The sequence below is a fragment of the Callorhinchus milii genome, unplaced genomic scaffold (assembly GCF_018977255.1).
Source record: "Callorhinchus milii isolate IMCB2004 unplaced genomic scaffold, IMCB_Cmil_1.0 Scaffold4, whole genome shotgun sequence".
In the NCBI taxonomy this organism is placed as follows: Eukaryota; Metazoa; Chordata; class Chondrichthyes; order Chimaeriformes; family Callorhinchidae; genus Callorhinchus; species Callorhinchus milii.
Window position 1 is genome coordinate 61,978,406 of NW_024704745.1, and position 23,816 is coordinate 62,002,221.

Genomic DNA, 23,816 nt, shown 5'->3' on the forward strand with positions numbered 1-23,816 from the left:
CAAACTGGTAGAATATTGGATGAACTTTCTTTGATGCCTACCTCAGTGCTATTGTAGTTCTCATCAAATTCATTTCAAGCAGGTTGAAATCTGCTGCTTGCCTTGGGGAGGTTTTTGTTTTCAAATGAAATCATTGTTGTAGAGTTCTTGGCATTGCTTTGTCAAGCCTCCTGAGTCTGCTTTCACTGAAAACTATCTGTAGAATTCACATTCATCATTTTCCTTTGCAGTACAACAACGGTCAGACCAGCGGACCAAAGCGATTTGACCTCAACGTGATGCCAGCTTGGCAGAGACACATAACTGGCTCGGGTGTAGTTGTGACAGTCGTAGATGATGGTGAGTAAAATTCTCATTTTAAACTCAATAAAATCCGACCTTTTTCTTAAAGTCAGTAACAGGACACAGCTTCTGGATTGCAGCAGCACCTGCTGACATGAACACATCCATTCATAATAATCACTGGCCATTGCCCTTCAGTTTATAGGCCATAACATTTCAGTATTTGTCAAATGGTCTCAACGACCACCGGTCTGGTTCAGTCCCAAAAATAAACACTTGATATCATTGTCACTGCAGCAATAAATTATTATAACAATCTTCTGAAACACACTTCATGATCAGCACTTCCATTCAGCCAAAGGCTGAATCTAAGGCTTTGGAAAATCAATTTTCATTTTGAAATCTAGAATATTTGGGAATTGCAATATTTCATGTTTTATCATACCTGCTAGACAAATATATAGTGGAAAGATATTTCTGTTCAAACATCTTGTATGTATTTTGTATGCTGTTTATTTCACTACCCTGCTCAGCCGTGTAATCCTATCCTTGTTGAATGCTCCCTGTGTCAATTAACTATCTGACTGAACCTTTCATAAAAAATGGAATGGATTTATACGAAAACAAAAATAACAGATGTGCCAATCCCAAAACATGGAATGGAGCATATATTTTCACCATCACAAAATAATCATTGCTCAACTCATTTGATTCGCATAATAGTCCAGTTCTCCCATCAAAGTTCAAGGTCATCTCCACCATCTGCTTTTCCCCCAGATATATTTTTAATTTGTCAACCTGGTTCAGTTGGTCCCTGATGGTTAGGTTTAGGGTTAAGGTTATGAATTTGTCACTTCATGGCTGTTTGTGGGACACTGCTTTGTATCAAATGTAAGAATTATTTTATTATTTTGTGGAGTCCTGCAGCTTAGTGGTTAGAGCGCTCACTCCACAAGCGAGAGGACCTGGGTTTAATTCCCGGCAGGATGAAACAATGGACATGTTTACTTACTCAACACACCTCTGTTTACCTAGCAGCAAATAGGAAACCGGTTGTCAGTCGATTGGCAGATCGCTTTTCCAGGAATAATAATCCCTTCAAAAAATAATTAAAAATAAACAATAACAATAATTTGGTAACTCAATCCACGACTGTTTGTGGGACACTGCTGTGCGCAATTGACTGCCACATTTCGCCCACAAAACATATAGTATGTTATGTGAAGCGCTTTGAGACGTCTAGAAGATTTGATAAGGCGCTACATCAAATGTTATTCTGAGACAACTATTAGGACACAAACATACACATCCCATTATAAGTGCTCACCACCAAGAAGCAGTACATTTACTGACGAGGGGAAAATAATCCATGCTCTGCACTAAAAGGTCTTCAAATTTATCAACCAGAAAGGATAATCTCCTCAATGTTGGTTTCTGAACCCATTGCACCATTCTACAGTCCCATGAAGGTAGGATCTGTGTCTTCATTGGTGTGAGGCACAGTAATGGTACAAGACTAAATTGTTTCCTATTGCACTGATCTACAAAGTCGCAAGAAGTTCAGATGAAGAATACCCTTCAGATCATTTGATCACATCCTTCCAGGATATCAAAGATATTCACCCTCCCAGCTTTCCATCATAAAATCAAGCTATTTTTAATGATTCCAGTGTCTTGGCTTTCCTAGTGACCTGTTTCAGTTATTATTTGCCCTCTGGGTAAGGAAATACTTCCTGGTATTTGTACTGAAATTGCCATTTCAAATCCTAAACATGTGTGCTTTTGTCTGCTGTTTCAATACATCTAAAAGTATTGTTCTGAACTTACCTTCTCAGTCCTATTTAAAACCTTTTCCAACTCAAAAATGTCCTCTCTGAAACATGTCTTGATTTTTGAAAGCTGAAGAGCTCTAGCTTGTCTAATCGTTGCTCGTAGCTCATTCCTTTAACATTGAGGATCAAACTCTTTGCTCTCCTCTGCATCATTGGTCTTCATACTATGGACCAAATATTTATATTTTGGGTTGACAGAGAAGAGTCCCCCACAGCACATCATGGCATATTATGTCTCTTTTAATGAACACTATTTGAAGGCTGCATTGTCAGCTTGATATGATTGATTAGGAGGCAGATGCATTTCAATTTGCCAAAGAAAATGTACTGCATAAAGTGCATTGATTTACTTCACTGTTTTAACAGCTCAATTTTCTTTCCCCTGTACTTGCGAACTTATAAAATATTGGTAGTATATCAATTAACACTCTTTAAAGCTATTACTTCCATCTGCCTGGAAATTTAGAGGGTAAATATAAGTCTACAGTTGGTGTCATATTTAGCTTTAAATGCCTCAAGTTAAAAATTTCTGTCCATTGCTTAATTCTGGTCATCACTTACAGTCTGTTTAACAAAACATGCACTTACATATGACTGGAAATATACTACAAGCATCCCATGCATCTGCTTCCCCAAATTGATCTTCATAAATTTGAAGAATATGACTGTCAGCTTTGCAAATCCACAAATAATAATATAAATCAAAACAGAAGATGGTCTCCTGCAATTTCCTTTTGGTCATAGAATAAGGCACCAGATGTCCTTGGCATGCTGAAGAAGCTTTTCATCTCCTTCAGATTCTTCCAATGTCATAAAAATAAATGTAGCTTCTTTTTTGGAATCTTATTATATAATGTTTAGGTTTCCCACTGACCTGTGATGCCATCTGTGTAGCACTGATTCAGCTCCAGTGAAAGGCCTATTTATTCAGAGAAGGCAATGTTGTTTTAACAAGTGCACATGTGCCCAGAACCATGACTTGTTGGAGAATTGAGCACACAGGAACTGTGTCATTCTATAATATTAAGTTAGTCATTGAAATACATTATTCACTATCATAAAGTGGACTTTGCATTGGATTTTGTATGGTTTTTGTACATTCAAATATAAATGACACTCTTTGTTGCTTCTTAATTTTTTTTTCCCAACGCCATATCCAACCTTATAATCACTTACATCCCTGAGTCTTCTTTGTTAAAACCAAGACTCATCAAACAATCTCCTACTTCTATCTTTGCAAAACTCCTTCATCCTTCTCGAATAATCTGAGGTTTGTAAACCCGAGCTTGGCATTACCTAACCATTCCTTTTTTATTTATTTTGCTCTCATACTTATTTTGTTTCCATTTTGGGAGTGTTTAGCACTATGGTCTTGACCACTTATCTAGTTTCCTCAATTGATATTCACTGTTGTTGTGAAATTTCATTGGTTGGTCATGTTTTTGAGATCTTGCCATGTTCTTACAAGTGCCCTTTCTTCATTACAAGTGCATTCTGCTGTAATATAGGCTAATGCTCCAACATAGTCCTTGGGGTTTGCTGCATTGTTGGAGGTGCCACCATTTGGATGAGACATTAAACCAAGGGTCCCATCTTCCTGTTCAGATGGATGTTAAAGATTCCACAGCACTATTTGAAAAGAGATGGAAGTTTCTCCCAGAGTACTGGCCAACAATCCCACAAATAAATCGATTTTGCCCACAAAATATAAACTCAATTCAGTTAATTATTTATAATACAGCATATTCTAGTAAGCTTTTTGAGCTTTTTGATTTTGAGATAAGGCGCTATATCAAATGCAAGGATTATTATTATTATTCATTTCATGGAGGTTTGTGGGACATTGCTGTGCGCAGATTGGCTACTATATTTACCTACAAAATACAGTCGCTGTATATGCTTTGAGACATCCTCCTGACATGAAAGCCCTTTTACCAAATGTAAGCATTATTATCATTATTATTATGCCAGGTTCCATTAGAAATTAATTCAAGATACAGTAGTCTCAGTCACACTCTAACCACAAAAGAGACTGATGGGATATATTTCTGTTGACATCCTTGAGATATCTTTCATCACTGTGGAAAGTATCCAGAATCCAGTAATGTGAAGTGGATCTTGAGTCAGTGCATATATAAAAAGCGCAGGCAAAGGACATCTTTATTAATTATAGTTATCCTAGCATTTTGAACTTGAAGACATTTTCAATCTTCATCGGTCTCCACGTTATTATTAAAGCCATTCACGTAAATAGGAATTATCTTTGTACAAAAAGATTTCTATTTGACAAATACTTAATTGTTTGGAAAGAGAGAGGAGCCACAGGTCATCTTTAGAGTGATGTGACAGGTGAGTGATCCAGTGACAGAAATATAGAAATTCCAACTTGGGTCTAAATATATTCTATTTATGTAGCATTTTGGAGCATCCCGAATCTGGAAAATTGTTGAAAGCACATTCACCCACAGAATATACATGCATTCCACTTTACAGTATATACTGTGAAACATTTTGAGACATCCTCTTGATGTGAAAGGCATATTAAAATATAAGCATTATTATAATTCTTACAAATTTTAACTTTCAAGCCTTTTTTTCTGTTTATTGAAACTTACCGAAATACAGCTTCAAAATTAAGGCTGTATTCAAGAATTTGCTCCTAGGTGTAACATAGTGTAGTGGAGTCCTGTAGTGTATTGTTTAGAGCACTCACAAGCGAGAGGACTGGATTCGATTCCTAGCAGGGCGAAACATTGGGCAAGATTGCTTACTCCTCACGCCTCTGTTTACCTCGCAGTGAAGAGGAACCTGGATGTTAATCGATTGGCGGAACACTTTTCAGGGGGTAATAATCCCTTTAAAAAAATTTGGTCAATCAATCCACTACTGCTGTTTGCAATTAGCTGCCGCGTTTTGTCCACATAATATACAGTTAATTCACTTTACAATATATTCTGTGAGGCGCTTTGAAACATCTCAAAGATGTGATAAGGCGCTATATCAAGTGCAAGGATTATTATTATTATAAATAGGGTAATTCTGAACCTGAGTGGAATTTCTCCCCATTTATATTTCATGATTTGTACTGTACATTTGCTAACAAATGAAAACGTTTTCCAAATGCTTTACTTATGACTTGTGTTTCTTTAAATATAATGACATAAGATCATTGCACTTCGAAATGTGCAAAGTGGACAGTGCTGAGTAATGGGGTAAAGGATTTCAATTCATTTATGAATAATGAAGTTCTACTCCACATAGGAACAGGAGTAAACTATTCAACCCATCAAGCCTTTTTGCCCATTTTAGTAGTTCATGGCTTTTCTTTATCTTTCTGATCTTATTTCCCCACCTTTTCTCCATATCCCTTTGTTTCCCATTTCTCTATTGTTTTCTTTAGCACCTCAATTGATGTATTTTTTGCCTTCTAGAACAGCGCATCCCGTATTCCACACCCCACTGTTCTGAAATTTGTGTGGTCTTATTTCCTAGTTTCAGTAACCATACAGTGTGGATTCCAGTACTATTCCCGCATTATCTTAAATAACTAATTGGTATTGTTTCTTAAACTGAATATTTTTGCAACATTGATCAATTCTCCAACTACCTCCCTCCCTGGGCTACCAAGACCCTCATCCACAACTTTTTCATGTCCAGGCTTGATTATTTGAATGCTCTGCTTGCCAGATTCCCCAGTTCCTCCAAGCACAAGCTACAGACTATATCCACAAATCTGTTGACCACGTGCTCTTGCGCACCAGGCTCTATAAGCCTTTCACCCCTATCTTCATTCAAGTCCATTAACTCTCCATTTCCCAGTGGATCAAACCCAAATGCTTATCCTCACACTCAAATCCGTCATTGTGGCCTCCTGCAAACCAACCATCCCACTTACTCCCTCTGCTCAACTAACCACAAGCTGCTTCACGTCTCACACCCAATCTGTCCTATCACTGAATGAGCTTTCATCTATTATGTCCCCACCCTCTGGAACTCCATCCTACAGTCCCTCTGCCTTGCTCCCTCCCTCTCCAGTTTGGGTGACTAGTCAGCTATGTGAGACACATTGCGATGCCCACACAATGTAAAAGACACTATATAAAATGTAAATTGTAATTGCTGTTGTTTCATGTGAAAAATAAGTGATTAGCCAATTCGTATTGAATGGGTAAACTTCTTCTGATTGTCTATGCACATTTATCTTCCAGTATTTCAAAAACATTTTTGTTCTTTGGTCAGCTGGACATCCAACACATGCAGAAACCCACCGCCATGCTTAAAAGTCTCTAGACCAAACTATTGAGATTTCCACAAATGGAAGGTTTCCGTTTTAAAAGAAATAATAAGAGGGTTCTGAAGAAGCGTCAAGCCTAACAATGCAGCCCCTCTTTCTTACAGAGAAGCTGATTTTCCTGCTGTGAATTTCCAGCACCTCCTATTTTTATAATAATCGTTACATTTGGTATAGCGTCTTTTATGTCGAGAAGGCATCTCAAAGTGCTTCACTGGACATACTGCAAATTGGAGTCACTGTGTTTTGTGGGTGACACAGCAGCCAAATTGTACACAGCAGTCTCCCACAGACAGGCCAATGACCAATTTAATCCTTACAATTTAATCCTAACATTTTATAATCCTTGCCTTTTATGCTGGAAAGACGTCTTAAAACACTTCACAGGATTGTAGTGACCGACTGTGTATCTCTGTAGGCGAATGAAAGAAAGTTGCAGTCCTTGATCAAAGACACATTTCTTAAACATAATCAGCTCAACACCTTGGTTTGTGTGAAGCCAATTGAGTCTGTCCACAGTCATAGCCCAAACAATCTCTTTTTTTTGCAGCTTTACTTGTAATAACATCCATCATAGGGCCACACAGTGAGGTGTTGTTTAATTTGAATACTAAGAGGCACTTTAGGCCACAAAATGCTCTTTTTTCTTTCTCCTGTCTAACACAAAGGTGTAGCAGTGCTTTGGCAATTATTGCAGCTGAGCGAAGATAATGACGACTTTTACGACATATACATAAGCATCTGAACACTGATGGGAAATCAGTCTTGTTGCAGTCGGTGCTCAGTGAAATGACATACTTGCATCCAGCCTCTGATTTCAGGTCACCCACAAAACACACAGTCACTCCACTTTACAGTATATCCTGTGAATTGCTTTGAGACGTGCTCCTAATTGGAGAGGCGCTATACCAAATGTAAGGATGATATTCATGATGGGGTCTAAAATGCAGCTAATTTTGTTTTGGCCAGCTTGGTGTCTGACATATGCAGAAACCCATTATCATGCTTAAGAATATTCATACTAGATAGCATTCCACATATGTTTGCCACCTACACATGGAAATTTCTGTGTCTAGATTGGAAGGAGCACTTTCTCTCTCTCTGGAGGGATGCGTCCTGCTTACCTAGTTCCACAGCATATTAATTACAATTTAGCAAGAGCCAAGGCTTGGGGACCCAAGAGTGTGTGTTGGTGGTACTGCTAGAGTTTAACCAGCTAAAACTGCATAGTTTGCCAATTCGAACACTTGTCTGGCAAGTTTCCTGCTGCTTGTCCAACCAAGATCACCCTGCCTGTTAGGGCTTTGGTGTGCAGAGTTAACAGGAGTCGAGTTACAAAAATGCCTGCCCCAGTTTGTCCCTCCATGCCCTGCTGGCTGGTCTGTCATCAGCAGTGGCTTGGAATACTGAGACCTGCCTGGAACTCGACCATTTAGATCGCCATAGAGTTGACTCCATTCCAACATCCTGTGACAAAGCAAATCCCACAACTTTAGGCGCAAACTGAGAGCTTAATTTAATGTAATAAATTTGGTTTCTAAATATCACAAAATACTGTAAATTAATCCTTGCATTTGATACAGCGCCTTTCACATCTGGAAGAAGCCTCATAAAGGTTCACAGGATTTCACTGTAAAGTGCAGTGATGCTTTAACAGATATTCAAAGCAATAAAATAAGGTTGTTTCATTATTATTTATTATTTTATTAAAATGCAAAACTCAGTTCAATCAAGCAGCAAAGGGAGAGAAGGTGAGAACATTGTACAGAGATTTAGAACCTTAGGAGGCAAAGAGAAAACAAGCAGCCAACATTGTTTGCTGCTGTGTGGATCTCTGGACTTTGTCAATGCTCGCTGCTCATGTGAGACCTTGAAATGAACAGCAGGCCTGATGGGAGATGGCAAGCAGGAAATAAACACCTGGAGAAATTGACTTCAGTGGTGCCCAAGCCCTTGATAAATCACACACTGGGAGTTTGGAGAACTCTCACGTGGAAATCATCGTCTCTATCAAAGCCTGTGTAAAAATGAGCCCTCCTTTTGGATGGATGCCTGCAACTGCTCTTTAGAAACCATTAACTGAACATAAGTGGCAGATAGACATTGACTTCATTGCCAAAGCAAATACCAAGAGGAACTAGCTGATGTCTGTATTGCAGCTTCAATGGAAAGAGTCATACTTGTCATCTGAACAACAGGTTTTCTCTGACTCTACAGAGATGTTTACTGCAAACCAACATGCAGAGACATTATGGACTAAAATGCAACAATTGTAAACTGGATTTGACTCACTAATGCCGACTTCTGGTTTGTGAGATTCACTAAACACCAAAGTTCAATTCCCTAAACCAGCAAAGTCTGGGGTTTTGCTTGTTGGTCATTTTTTGGACTTTTGACAAATTGCAATGTGTCAGTTGTCACATTTGAGACCCATGCCCAAGTTACTTCCTAAGTTTCCTCTGCATTCTCTACTATAGGCATCCTGCATACTGAATTGGAAGGGAGCGTAAACCACTGTATTTGAAACAGTTTGTAAATAAATCTGTACTTATTCAGTCAGGACCACCCTGCCTACCTATTAGAGTTTCGGCTTGCAGGATGCTAATTGTAATTAAGGTTCTGATGAGAGAGAGAGGAAAAATCCTCTGCGGATAAGTAATTGTATGAATAAGTGATTGTGATCTGTAAATGAGAGGTTGGGCAAAACTAGCCATTTAAACCCATGGCATTGGCACGTAGAGAGAGCTGATAGATCTCAGTCATGACAAAGAGCAATATCTCTGCCAAGCCGGGTATATGAAGCCATGGAGCTGCAGTCAGTGGTCATATGGTTATTGTTTACTTGAGATTTGAAGATTAGTTTTTTTTATTACACTAATATTGGATCCTCTCTTCTTTCTTAAGACATCCTTCATAATATATGTAAGAGATATGGTTTTAATCTGATTTTTGAAATTTTCGAGTTTATTTAACTTCCTATCTATAATACAGAACAGATTCTGGCCGTTCAATTTAAACCAGACAGTGAAGAAGATTTGCTTATAAAGGTTACATTGCAGACTCCTATTCATATCACATTACATTATTCAAGGTGAGTATTCCACCACTATAAATATTGGTGCAACTGTAGTACCAATCACAAAATGCCTGTACCTCAAAGTCCTACATCAGTGTCACTTTTAGAAGCTTTTTATCAAATGTAAGGCTTTTACCATCTCCACCTGAGATCCACTATAAAAGAAAAATCTTTTTTTTAAAAAAATTGGCTATTAATAAACATCATAATGGAAAATACAATGGATTTAAAAAATTCAATGGTTCTTAACAGATTCCAAGTTATCAAATCTGCAACAAAACATTTGTCTCATTTTTCAACCCCTCCCCTCTCCCGTATAATGAATGTTAAATGCATTTAATACAGTTATTCAGATCTGTTCTGTTGATATTCAGAAACTACTTCAGCTTTCCTGTTATAGTTTGTAGTATTATCAACAGTTGAACTGCATTGCTTGCTATTATTCCTCATTGATTGATTAATGCATTTTAATCTCTGATAAAGGTGCAAGTATATTTGTATTTCCTTCTTTTATTTCAATTTTTTTTGCTCATTTACGTTCCCCAACAAAATACGCAATCAGTGGACTTCACAGTAAATCCTAGGCAGGTCTTCGAGATGTCCTCCCGACTTAAAAGGCACTATATTAGGTGCAAGGATTATTATTATTATGATTTTTATTATTACTTAAACTCCTCACAACAAATGTGTGAAAAAATTAACTCTGATAATTGAGACAATTTCAAAGCTTACATTTCGGAGTATGTTCAAAACGTTTTTAACAATAATCTCTTCTTTGTACTAATTTTTCTGTTTGCCCATTAAAGACAAGAGAAAAGCTGTGTAGAGTCCTCAGCGTCTATTTTCTGTAGAACCTTATTAATGTTTTCAGGCATCACAAAATAGGCGAGTCTGTGTTTGACTGAGAAAGATGCAGCACAGTCCTGTTGCTGTTCATTAACAACTGAACTATCTCAATTAAAAAGAGAAACAGTCACCTGCATACTTGTCCTCAAACTCTTGTGTGCACCTACCTTCAATATATGAGCAGTACAAAGGGTAATAATAGATGTCTATATAAAGTAACCAGTGAAACTCTACATTAGGCAAATCTGTCATCCATTTCCATTTTTTGAAAAGAGAAGCATAATCAAAAGCCTAAATCACAAAGACTTGACAGTAAGATTCTGTTGCAAATGATTCCTGAGTCGCCAGCCTGGGGAGAGGCTGAAGAAGTTCCCAGCAGACCTGATTAATTCCAGTTTCTCCAGCTGCCAGGGGAGCAGAGGCTAAGCAGTTTCACAGAAAGGAGCCTATTACCGCTACCAGGCTGAAATAGATCTAATCAACCAGCAGTAGCTCAAAAGGAAACTTTACAAGTTCAGCTCGCTGAGGCAGGGCTTTTAAAATGAGAGCTACAGAGAATCACACCAATTCCAGCATATTTCAGGAAAAAATGATTGTTTATGCCATTGTGAGCTTGCGTTAATTTACTCAATGTGACATAATTTTGTATTAAAAGTCCCTAATTCTGTTTGTTTTCCTTCCAGTCATGTTGCTGTGTATTTGCTTTAGGCTTGTGGCCATTTAGACGGGAACACAGTAAGTCAGGAATTTTAGTTTTGAGGCTTATTGGTTAGCTTCTAACTAGCTCTGTCCTTCAATTTACACTAACATAGTTGTGTCATTTGTCCTGGAAACTACAAAATGCTGAAAGGTGCGATTTGACATGAGCCCAATATTACTGAGTGTCAGTGTACTCCCAGGACTGTTAAAATGAAGGAAGTCAGCAATAAACTTCACAATTCTTTTAGATCACTGTTTATTGTATTTTTATATTCTTGTGAATTATTGTACCATCACCTACAAATGCACTGTCACTACACTTCACAGTAAAAATCCTGTGAAGCAGTTTCACAGTAAGAATTCTGTGATGCGCTTTGAGATGTTTTAACAAAGTGATATAGTGTTATGCCAAAGGCAAGGATTATCATCATCATTTGCCATTTATGCACCAATCGCTCCAAAATAATCTATTCATTAGTTGGTTTGAATGGGGTTTCCCATTATAAACATGTTGCAAAAAATCATAATTTTTAAGAAATGATGCATGTTAGAAATTTAGTGCTTAGTAATAGTGCAGTATCTGATTAGCAGGTAAAGCGTTAATTACATTTTAATCATTACGTGATCCTCTTCCTCCATATTGTTCTCAAGATTTTTGATCTTAAGAATCTTGAGAGATTACACTTTGTTTCTTTATTCCCTTTCAGTTTTCTGGCAGTTTTTACCCTATCTGAGGCCAATTGTAGCTTCACCCCCACAATCACCATGGCTGAGATAAGCTAACTCAATGCAGAGCAAGGAATTGAAATTGTCACCTTGTGCTCTGCTTGGCTCGCTTTCATACACCACCAGTGGCTCTACTGCGTAAGCCAACAGGCTCCATGGGGTGGGTGGGGGGTGGAGGTTGGAGAAGAGGTATATTGCACTATTTGAATTCCCAAGAGTGGCAGCAAATAGATTAGCCACTGCTTTCTGCTGATTATATATTAAGACAAGCACAGAAGTAAGGAAGAGTTAAAGCCAAAAGAACCCTTTAATGGTTTNAAAAAAGGATTAGCAAACGCTGTAATCAATTATATAACAATTGTCTTCTCCACCACGCTCCAATTGTTTCTTGGGTCAATGACTAATAAAGCAGTTGTAAATGTGTGGATATATATGGATTGTCTGGTTAGTCGTTTATAGTTAATCTTAAAAGCACAGTTGTGGGTGAAAAGTTCTATCATTGGATTCTACTAATGTTAGTTATGTTTCTTATGTTATACCAGTTTCATAGTAGCATTGAGATTTTCCAGTGAACATTTTCTCCCTATAATATTGCTGACCTCTCTGAAGAAGGTGACCCACGTTGAGGTCAGTGCCTGACAATGCTCAAGTGCTTCAACCAATTTACCAATCTTCGCCTGCTGGGTTACCAGCTATTTGACTAAGAGGAACTTCATAGCTTTTTATTTGAGACTTGAAGACTAGTCCTGCGAATTACACTAATATTCGATTCCCTCGTTTTTCTTGAGCACTGTATTGCATCGCACTCCATGATATTCCAAAAATGTGATGGAGTTGTGCTACATTGTCAGAGGTGCATCCTTCGATGAGACGTTAAACCACGGTTCATCTGTTCATCATTCAGCCGCATTTCCCTACAAATGCACAGTTACTACACTTCACAGCAAAATCCTGTGAAGCACATTGAGTTGTCTCGGTGATGTAATAAGGCAGTATATCAAATGCAAAGATTACTTATAAGTGGAAATCTGTTTTTTTAATTTTTCCATTTTATTTAATTTCCTACCTAAATATACAATAGAATCCAATCATGTTCTCTCCCACTGGCCTCGCATGTGAACTTTCCAATGGGGGGCAATATGTAGCGATCAGAAACCTGAAATTCCTGACAATCTAATAGCAGTAAAACACCTTTCATATTAAGTGTGAATTTAAGAATTTTCCAAAAATTCTTAAATTCAAAGGCAGTCATTTTAAGACTGAAACGAAGAGAAATCTCAGGACTTCGGAATAAGGAACCATGGCATTTCTTTCCCTCCTCCTAACTAGAGGACAATTAATTCTTAAATGCAAGTCAAACAGCCTTTTTATGTTTGAATAAATATTGAGGCAGACATGTAAGTTAGTACAAAAGAAACTCATTACTGTGAATGTCCATATAATCTGTATTTGGGTTGGATGTCAATTAATGTCCAGGCTAAACATGAATTTATTTTTTAAAAATAAAATAATGTGGTTGGACCTGCAACGGAAGTGATGTTCAATTATATTTTAAGTGCACTTACCAATACTTGGAGTTCACATCTTATATACTGCCTGTTACAAAGAGGCAGCTGAGTACAATAGACCCAGATAGAGAAACACTCTCCTTTCCTTTATTAAACTGGCAGCTCAGTGTCCTATTGAGCAAAATATGTTCCAGTTTAATACAAAAATAGAGTGGCTCATTTCCTTGCAAATTCCTTTAAAGTAATAAATTGCAGTCTGTGGCATAAGCAAACTTCAACAATGACCCCTCTTTGCTGAATCTCAGGCCGTGATTTACCGAGAAGCTGTATAATGCACGTTGTAATGTTTGTGAGACCCTGATGTGGGGAAAATAAAAACGAGTCTTTACACTGGTGAGAGCTTACACTGCGGCTGAGTGATGTTAGCAAGGAGTTTCCGAAGTGGGGTGGGAGAGAAAAAACATACATGTGAAATAGTTAATCTTCAAAACCAGAGCTGCTGCCCATCATAATCATTGGCAGTCAATGGTTACCTGTGTTCTTATTTTCACAATTGAAGACTGGCTATAACTCACTCATGGAACTGGAAAGAGTATTCTAACTTGAGACATTTAATACCCTCAGACTTGCTCAAAATGTGACACAGCATCGCTTTAGAAGGTGTAGGCTCACTTACGACCTCTGCTTATTTACTGAAGCAGGGTTGAGGAGCTCCATGAGAGAAGCTGTGACCAATGCAAAAGAACAGGCACTGGGAGCTGTAAGAATGACCTGGAACTGGTCAGCAATAAATACCACAGGGAGGAGAATGTAAGTCTTTGATCATCAAGTGGTGTTGCATTTGTTTCTTCATTTTTCGTTTTTCGACTGAAAGCATTTGACTCCTTTTCTCATGAAATCATCAGTGGAGTTGCATTGTGTTGTTTAAGGAACTGCCTGCACAGATTCTCGTGTGGCTAAGTTGCTCAGTTGTTAATAGTAAAGTGAACGATACAGGCCCCATGTTTAATCTCATGTTTAAGTTACATTCTAAGTTTGGATGCCACATTTGCACCACCTTAGCATCCTCTGAGCTAGAAAAATATCAGCCGGGAGTCTCTAACCTGAATGCGATTGAGTTAGATCAGGATGAATTCAACTGTGATGTTCTCCACAACTGAATAGGCTGACGATACTCACTATTTGGGTCACTTGGGTGAGGCTTTGCAGGGAAACCATATTTGAAGCATGTTAATCAGTGACTGGGCACAAAAGTCAGCAGAAGAGTTGAAGGGAAGTCACAGTGGTTGTGTCCCATTACTTTGGCAGACAACGGAAATTAGACCCAACTTCCCTTTGACTGCACTAGCTGTTGCCACGAGGCTTTCTAAGATCAGAAGGTTGCAAGTTCAAGGTTGCTGAGGTATTTGATGTGAGCTGGAGCAACATTTGGCCTCAGAACCTTTGTTTTAATGCAGGAGATTGGCTGGTTCCCCCCAGAAGCTGCAAGTGCACCACAGGGGCATCTGTGTTAAAAGCAAACCCTAAAGAAGTGCTTAAGAGAAGGCAGTTTCTCCTGGTGTCCTGGCCAATAAATCCCCTAAATAAAAATTGGTTAATCACTTTATGGCTGTTTGTGAGAATTTGCTATGCATAAATTGGTTGCTGTGTTTCACCCAGGAAATGCACTTTACAGTAAGATATTTAATTATGGTCTGGACTGATAACACAGATCAAGTCCACAGTCACAATACGTTGTATTATGTGAAGCACTTTGAGATGTCTCAACGATGTGATAAGGCTCTATATCAAATGTAAGGATTTTTATTTTGACATAGGGCATGAAAACATCAGCTTGGGTTCCTACTTTTGATTGCTATATGGAGACTACTGTTGAACTAGTGTGCTGTTTGGATGATGTGGGATTGGGCTCAGGTCTTGTATACTTCTAAGATAAGTCTGGGCTCATGTATTAAGCATGGTCACTTGTGTGAGGCAGTGGAGGGCAGGTGGCACTCTTGGAACAGGATCACTGCATAGAGAAATAGCGGAAAAAATAGTTTAAAAAAAGGTAAAAAGACAAAGTGATCTTGCATGCACCACCACCAGGGTTCTATGGACTTCATACTGTTGGTTGGCAGGAAATGCCTCAGATTTGTTCAACATTAACGTAACGCATAAAATCAAGCAGGGACTGCCTGAATCTATCTCAGCTTTTAATGGGTGCATCCTTTAAGTGACCTGTCAATGAATTGTTAGAAACAAAGGCTGCTGAAAAACATTCATTTGGCAACCTTTACAAAATATATTTGCAGCAATACTGGCCTTATTAACATGCAAGCATTTGCATTAGGTTTTGGGCCACATAAAAAGTAATATGCAGTGTCATCTTTGGAAGTTCTTTATTTGTACGGGATGATTAAGTTGGGGCCACTCATTTATCAGTACCGTTCATTTGTTGAAAACGATCACTTGTTATTAATTGATGTGATAGCAACACTGAGGTAAAATTAATGTATGTTCAGCAGAGGTCAGACTGTCGGTAGTGGGTAGCTATCAAATAGAAAGACGTGAGATAAATAGTAGCTGTGGTGCCACCATTGCACAAGAGATAACCAGGAAATATTAAGCGACACTATGGTGATATCTATCTTTATTGGCATGATTTAAAAAAAATTAATTCTGCACTATTGTGTAACTGGTGAACATCTGGTGTAAATATTAAATAATTTCATTGCATTATAACCTGCAATACTTGTTTAATCCTTGCCATTATTCTATTTGCAGAATTAATTTCTGGAATTTAGGTGACGGGTTTAAATTTTGGTCAGTCATACACTCTCTCACCCTTTGGCCTGCCTTGGATGTGCTAATCTTATTTGACTATGCCAAGCTGTTCTCTGTACCCTGTGAGTTGGTAATATACTCCCATCTCTCATATAGGCAGGCAGCAGAGGTAAAGAATGCACCAAGGCAACATGTTCTGTCTGCCTTGAACAGACTGTAATGAATTGCGCTTTCAGCAGTAAGACAGACAAATTTTTCTTTTAATCCAAGTATGCCAATGAGGAATTTGGTCCCCACACCTGTTTAATAATGACCGTGAAAATAAATTTGTCTATGTACGTCTGTTTACGGGTCACTGCAGAAACAGGGAGTGTAGTGCATTTTGCAGGCCTGATGTACATAATCAGGGTAATTGATATTTGGAGCAGCCAGTTTTCAGTAGCACAGGTTTGCTTCTCCCAGTGAGGCTATGATCTGTGTTATCAGTCCAGCCCATAATTAAATATCACTCTCTTACAATATGTTTCAGGTTCCTTAATGAGTCTGAACCAGAAGCAGTCACCTCTTTTCCCTCAGAGCTTTATTTGCTTGTTATTAAACAATATTATTGAGCTGATTGTATTCTCAGTTGTGTCGCTGTTTCCATAATCATATTTGATTTAAAGAATACTCAGTTACTGGCAGACTCGCCTTTTTACCTGAGGAAAGCTTTTTAGAGAAACAAAATAAAGGCATTTTAGTCCTTCCTAATTCCATTCGATTGCAAGATTTGTACCAAATGTAAAGGGGAAGGTTTTTTTCATGGTTGTTTTTCCATCACAAATCCCCCCACCCCACCACCATGCAGACTCCTGTGACTTTCATCATGACCTTGTGCTGTGTTGTTAAGGGTCCAATTTGCTCATTGTTCCATGCTTGCATAATTCCCAACCCCCCCCACCCACCTCCCTACACGCACAGACACGCGCGCACACACAGACACACACACAGACTTAAACCTTTGCTGTTTGGATCTGCTCATTTAAATTCTATGGGTAAGCGCTATTCATTTGAAGCTAGCAAGCTGTGTAGTTTCAGTAATTCATTCTAACCTCTTTCCACAGATTCCCCTCTCAACCCGCAATAAGCAATGTATTAAGTTTGCTCTGAAAAAAAATCCTTTCGCTTTCTGCCGTGTCACTTTTCCTCACAAGTTGCAGGCACGCCGCAGATTGGCCCTTTTTTTTTTCACATGCAGGTTGCCACGGTGAAGATTTACAATGCCAGTTATTCACACATCTGCCTTCCTTTTTTTCCTCCTCATTGTGAAATCCCCTGGGTGAAGGCAACCTTGATACCCAAACTCGTAAAATTCATGCAGGCTTATCGTCCTAATGCTGATGCTGTTTTCAGGCGCTCATTACCTTAACCAGCTGCTCTGGCACACACCCGCCAAGGCATGATGGGACCACAAGCCAATATGTAGACCGACAAATGCATTTCTCCCTGCAGTGATATCAGACGGAAATATCAAACATGGCAACATCAGGCATACCAGAGCCTTATTAAACAATACTCTCCCTCTCTGAACTGTAAGCCTTAAAATATTATTCTCAGGCAACAATAGTTTAACAAAAAAATATATTTTTGCTTTGAATAGAAAGTTTTAAATTGGGGGTCTCTCACTTCCAAACAATGAGCTAATTTCTTCCTGCAGTAACATATCATCAACTGGGAGGGCACTCTTGCAGCAATGCAGCCCAGTCGAGCACATGTAGTTGTTTCATGAACGAATACAAACTCTTCATCGGTGCATTGTTTTTCACGTCAGTACCCAACATTTTGAGAGCTAAACATCTGTTTGATGAATATTTTGCTTAAAAGAAATTTGCCCCAAGCAAGAAACTAAGAGCCTTGGCAAACACTGTCGTACACTGCAGCTTGTGCGTTTTAAAAGTATAAATCACCTGACAAACGTTGTGACGTGGTCAGTGACCGCACAGTATTTAACAGTTACCTGAGGCCACAAGTACTGCCTTGTTGCCCTGAGATCACAAACTATTCCTGCAACAAAAGCACTGTTCACCTGCAAAAGAGCTTGAAGAAAGCAAATCCTCGTTGTAAATCTGTTAAATGTAGGCCCATTTTGTTTAACATAGGGACTTCTGCAGAGGTTACCAGCAGCTTATGATTTGATGGTGAGACGCTCAAAAGCCTGGCAATGGTGACATGTAAACCTCATGGGGACAATACAATATACCTGTGTACCAGCATTAGCAACGACTTGTTTGCCAGAAAATCCTGTTTTATAAATTTTTATGCTGTATTAGCATTTGCCCAGAACCACCATTGGACTCTCTTCCTCTATGGTTTAGTTTTTATGGTTTTTTTTTGGTATCAATATCATTACTTCAGGAAGCTTCCTTTTCAGAGGAAAACAGTTCGCAACACATATCCTGTCCCCATTCTCTTTAAAGATGAGAATTACCATCTTGGACTTGATCCACAGGGAGATGGGGAGCCAATGGAGTCCAGCGAGAACCACAAAAAGCATCTGCTGCAGAAAAGTAAAATAATGTCATTCCAACAACGAGAGCTCCTCCAACCTGGGATTGCCTTTCCAACCCCAAAACAACTTCAAGGTGTTAAAATATGGGTTTGAGAGATGATGGGATACTGCAGCGATAGAACGGTAAAGAGAACAAAAGATAGAGCCAACGTTGAGGAGGAAGGGGGAAGAATTGGGAAACATTGTCAGCAAAGAAAAGGGTCACAGGTGGCGAATCAGAAACGTACAGAGGATTGCTACTTGCGGTCTATCTCAGTCCTGTCCTATATTTCTAAGAGAAAGATAAATCAAGCGAAACTGATGCCACATTGAAGAGGCAGGAAAAGCAAGGAAACTGAGAGAAAGAACCATTTTATCAGTAATTCAGAGAGAGAGGAAGGGTAAATGTAACCTCTGAGACAAGACATGCTGTGCACTGCACTGGCACTGATCCAGCTTGTTGACATTTTAACCTCTGTGTACAACAGTAGAATGTAAAATTCATTACTAAAGTACTGTACCAGGTTTCTGATCTGTGGAGCCAATGTATGGAAGTGAAATCACATAAAATATCCAGTCCTACATCCTCTTATTTGAACACTGGTTGAGTCTGTGATTCTGACTGTACTACAATAAACTCCTAATATCTCGACCCTGGCTTAATTTGTCACCACTACTAACTCATCCTGCTATCAATATCCTGGATGCATTTATTTTTTAATTTATGTATAATATGTATTATACTCCGGATAAATTGTCACTGAGCTTTATCAGGAGTTGATTATACATTTATACATGACAAATTTTATTATACAAAGAATCCATTGATCACTCCAAGACAGCGGAGTTCTGTGGCAACTTTGATGTTTAAACCCATAGTCAAATCACATAAGGGAACGTACAAACAGAGGCGAATGGAAACCATATGAAAATAGTCAAACAATTTAACAAAATAATAAATCATAACCAATTAAAAAGAAAAAAAATCATGATCCTCACAGTCACGGCTCTCAACAGATCTCCTCAGTGATGACACTCATCAGAACTCCACAGCATTGTTTCTTGTCAGATCTAATCAGTAATGGCTCTCATCAGATCTCCCATGGTCATGACTCTTCCATAGTTCCCTTGGCATTATTTGAAAAGGAAAGGGAGTTTCTCCCAGTGTCCTGGCCAACAGATTATTGGTCATTCACTTCATGGCTGTTTATGAGACATTGACATTGCTGTGTGTAAATTGTCTACCTGGTTCGCCTTCTGCCTTTTGGGTTTTAAGCAGGAAGTGTCAGAAAAGTTACCACAGGGATGAGTGACTTGTGGTGACCAAGTGTTCATAGTGAAGTTGTTTTTGATCCTTCAATGTCAGCTCTTCCTATCACTGTGAAGCAGAATTCACCAAGTGTTAGATTGTTCATCCACTAATAAGAAACGTCAGCTGGGTTTAGACCACAGTGAGACAGTTTACTGGTGATGTGTTGTTGCAGTAGTAATCAGCCACTGCACAGTCACTACACTTTATATAAATCCTGTGCACCAAACACTTTGAGACATCCTCCCAATTCTAAATCAAAGTTAAGGATTATTATTATAACCGATTTGACAAAGTGAAGAGCCAAAGGATTTAAGAACAGATATTACATTTTAAAACTCCCACATGCAGTTATTATAGGAGACTGCTTTAAACAAATTAATTCCCTTTTATAGAATTGAAAAATCAAAGCTGGAGAATCTTTACCTTCCATCATTCTTTCAGTCTCCTGGCTTTCTTGCTAAGTATATTTATAACGTTCTAAGTAATTTTTGTTGAAACAGTGACTATCATATTCAACAAGTGTGGCTCACAGTTTGTGTTGTCACTAGGCAACTGAGGATTTATTTTTCTGTAATTGGTTTTTAGATAGGATTGTTTTTGTGTTCAAGGTGAAGGGTCTCAGTGCTGGGAATGGAATTTCATTTTACACTTTTTGCACAGTGTCAGCACACTTCAAGGTCAGCTATGTGTCCAAGGTTGGAAGCTCCCTCTGCTCCACCCTCAGCAGTATGCCTTCAATCGCATGAAGAGTTTTATCTTATCAATCCTTTTGGATTCAAACCCAGGTCATGAGAGAAGAAGTCAGTGAAATCATCCCACACATGTACACAGAACAGGAATCTGTGCTCAGCCAGAAGGTCATCTCCTAAGTGCTACACTGTACTTTGATACAGTGTAGATGAGAGAGAGAAGAAATTCAATCTGCACAGGAAGTGATATGAGTGGTGGCCATTTTTTCAGGAAGTGGTGTCATCAATTGCGATTTTCCCCCAGGAAATGATGTTAGCATAATTTGGGGGGGGGGGGGGTAACAAATACAGAAATGCAGCCCACCTATTCCTGTTGTTCATACTTACCTGTTCACCTAGCTTTGAATCTGTTTAATACCCTGATTTACGCACTGACCAGATGTAAACCAATTAATCCTAAAATGATGTCATTTGTGTGAGTACTATTCTTGTTGAATTTTAAGGGCTGTACAGGACTGAAACAGGCCATTCAGTCCAATTGGATTGTGCCCATTGTTTATACTCTCATGTGAAGTTTCATCCTAATCCTCTTTCCCTTACCACTCCTTTCCCTTCTCCCCATGTAGGCAAATTATCTTTTTGTTGAACAATGAATAGAATAGTGCTCCATTAATATGTAAATGAAACCAGGATTTGTAGTAATAATCCTAATAGTAATCCTTACATTATTATTGAGCCTTCAGGTTGGCAGGACATCACAAAGCAGTTAACGTCCTCCCGACGTGAAAAGCGCTATATCAAATGCAAGGATTATTATTATTATTATTAACTACAAAGTGTAGTGAGTGTGTTTTTGTGGGCAAGCGTTGCAGATAATTTTGTCCACAGTAATGTCCCACAAACAGTCATGGAGTAAATTATTAATTTTATTTGGGGGATTGTTGGCTAGGACACCAGGAGAAACACCCTATTCTTTTTTTAATAGCGCAGAGGGATTTTTAACATCTGTCTGAATGGGCAAATGGGGCCTCGGGTTAAAATCTCATCCAAATGACAGCACCTCCAAAATTGCAGGATAACCCCAGTACTGCACTGGCATTTCAGCTTAGACTATATGGGTTCCATGGGGTTTGAACCCACAAACTTTTGACCAGGAAGTGAGAGTTCTACCAACTAAGCCAGGCTGAGATATCCTTACAGTATAAAGGGGATGTGGGGCAGGTGAGCCCGGAAACTCTGCAATAACCTCACACTGAGTTGTAATGCCAAAGAGGGACTTCTATGTAACTTTTTAGTTGACATTTAGAGGGCAAATATATCAAAGAAGAGATAGAATGATCTGTCAAGATACAAGGGATAAAGATTTTATTTAATTTTGTACAAATTCTGTCATTCCGTACAATAAACTAAAAGATTTTGAAGGTGAAAAGGACTAATGAGCTAAATATCTCCTTGCATCAGAAAAAAGATTTAAAGTGTATCTCCCCAGGGCTGTGTGCATCATGTCACCCACAAGAATACAGCTCCGCCCATTGCAAATGTTTGCAAATACCATTAAAGCCAATTTGAGGAAGTTTAATTTTGTCTCTGGGTTTTCAGGAGAGATCAGTTTCTGACATTTCCTGAGTGCTCAGAGGGTAAAGCAAGTCCTATATCGGTCCAGGACAGCGATTTCCTATAATTAGCCTGACATCTGATTGCATGTCTTGTTTTCCTCATCACGGCAACATTTTGTGCCAGGCCATACAAACCGATACTGTTTACACTTTCTTTAACATAAGTGCCATTCTATTATCTAATTGTACCTCACAAACCAGGCTGTATATTTTCTACTGTAGTCTCAATAAAGCTCAAGGGAACTTGATCTGATGCTATGTTTGCCTTCAAAATCAGTCACTAAACTTGACAGTAATTACTTCAGAAGCGCTTTATGTCATGGAATCTTTATACATCAAGTTGAACAGACAGATGGAACCTCAGTTAAAAGTCTCACCTGAAGGGCGGCACTTCCAACCATGCAGCTCACTTCCAGTACTGCCTTGAAGTGTCAACCTTGACTGTGAATTCGAAGTCCCAATGTGGGGCTTGTATATTTTCCATTGTGGTCATACCGTGGCTCAGGGGAACTTGATCTGAGGCTTTTGACCTATTGACTCGGAGGTGAGAGTACTACCAAATGAGTTAGGCTGACATACATGTGGCACTTAATACAATGAGGTACTTTTAACTCTAGTGACTGTTGTGATATCGGCGAATGCAGCAGCTGATGTTTGCCAGCAACATCTCAAAGAGGACAATGAGATCAATGATAAATGGATCTATTTATGCGGAATTTGAATGAGGGAAGATGAGGCCTCGGTCTACATTATGAGCTCAATTCCTGATCAAGGGATGGGATTGGGGGAGAGAGTTCCAACTTCCGGGAATTGTGGTTAAAAGCACAACTGCCACTGGTGGAGGGGAGGAGGGAGAAACAGGAGGCCAGAGCCAGCCAAGCAGAAGCAGTAGAGCGGGGAGAAAGCAGGTCAGAAATGTAGGAAAGTGCCAGGGCGTGAAGGGATTTGTAGATGAGTGAGAGGATCTTGAAATCAATCCGTCAGTTTTCTGACCAAAAGATTAAAATGCTACCAAGTGAGGCAAACTCACACTCAGAGCTCTGCAGTTATACTCTGTACTAATGGTGGGATGGAGAAAATCAGCCAGGATTCCTGATCTTGATGGTGATAGAATTCAGCAGGTAAGGAGAGGATCAGACTTTTTAAACTATTTCTCCCCTGGATGAATAGCCTGCACTCTCAAGGCTTACACTTAAAAATGGGCCATTGAAGCGAGGTACTAGAGTGTGCTTGTGGAACCATAGCCAAGTAGAAGTTAAAAGGAACCAAAAACTTTGAGGAAAGAAGAACACTGGAGGAAACTGGCGGAGATCAATTGCTAAATTTGGAACAAAATCAGGTTGCTCAGCGCAAAGCAGGAAGTTATGCTACAGGAAGTTTTTACAATGTCCATTTTGTACATTTCCTGTTAGAAATATACATCATGTCAACTTTGTCATGGCAAAAGGGTTTTATTTTCTCTTCAAATGGCTTGTGTTTGCTGCTCTTGGCAAGAAGCGGGAGCAGTTTCAGTGATGGTCAGTGATTTTCACAACACAAATTTGACAGAAGCTGGCGCTCTTTGTGCCCAGGAGCTGGTCTATAATATCTGAAGCTGTTTCTGCAATGCAACAGGACTGCAGCCATGCATGTTGAGCTCCTTAATT

General features: G+C 39.0%; 1 protein-coding gene across 1 annotated transcript in view; it reads left to right on the top strand.

The window, feature by feature from the left end:
* The first annotated feature begins 290 nt into the window (after positions 1–290).
* Positions 291–23,816, top strand: part of LOC103173148 (PC3-like endoprotease variant B) — a 200,654-nt gene continuing 177,128 nt past the window's right edge. The window contains exon 1 of the mRNA XM_042334413.1: positions 291–339. The gene's annotated coding sequence lies outside the window, so the exon portion shown is untranslated. The remainder of the gene's footprint in view (positions 340–23,816) is intronic.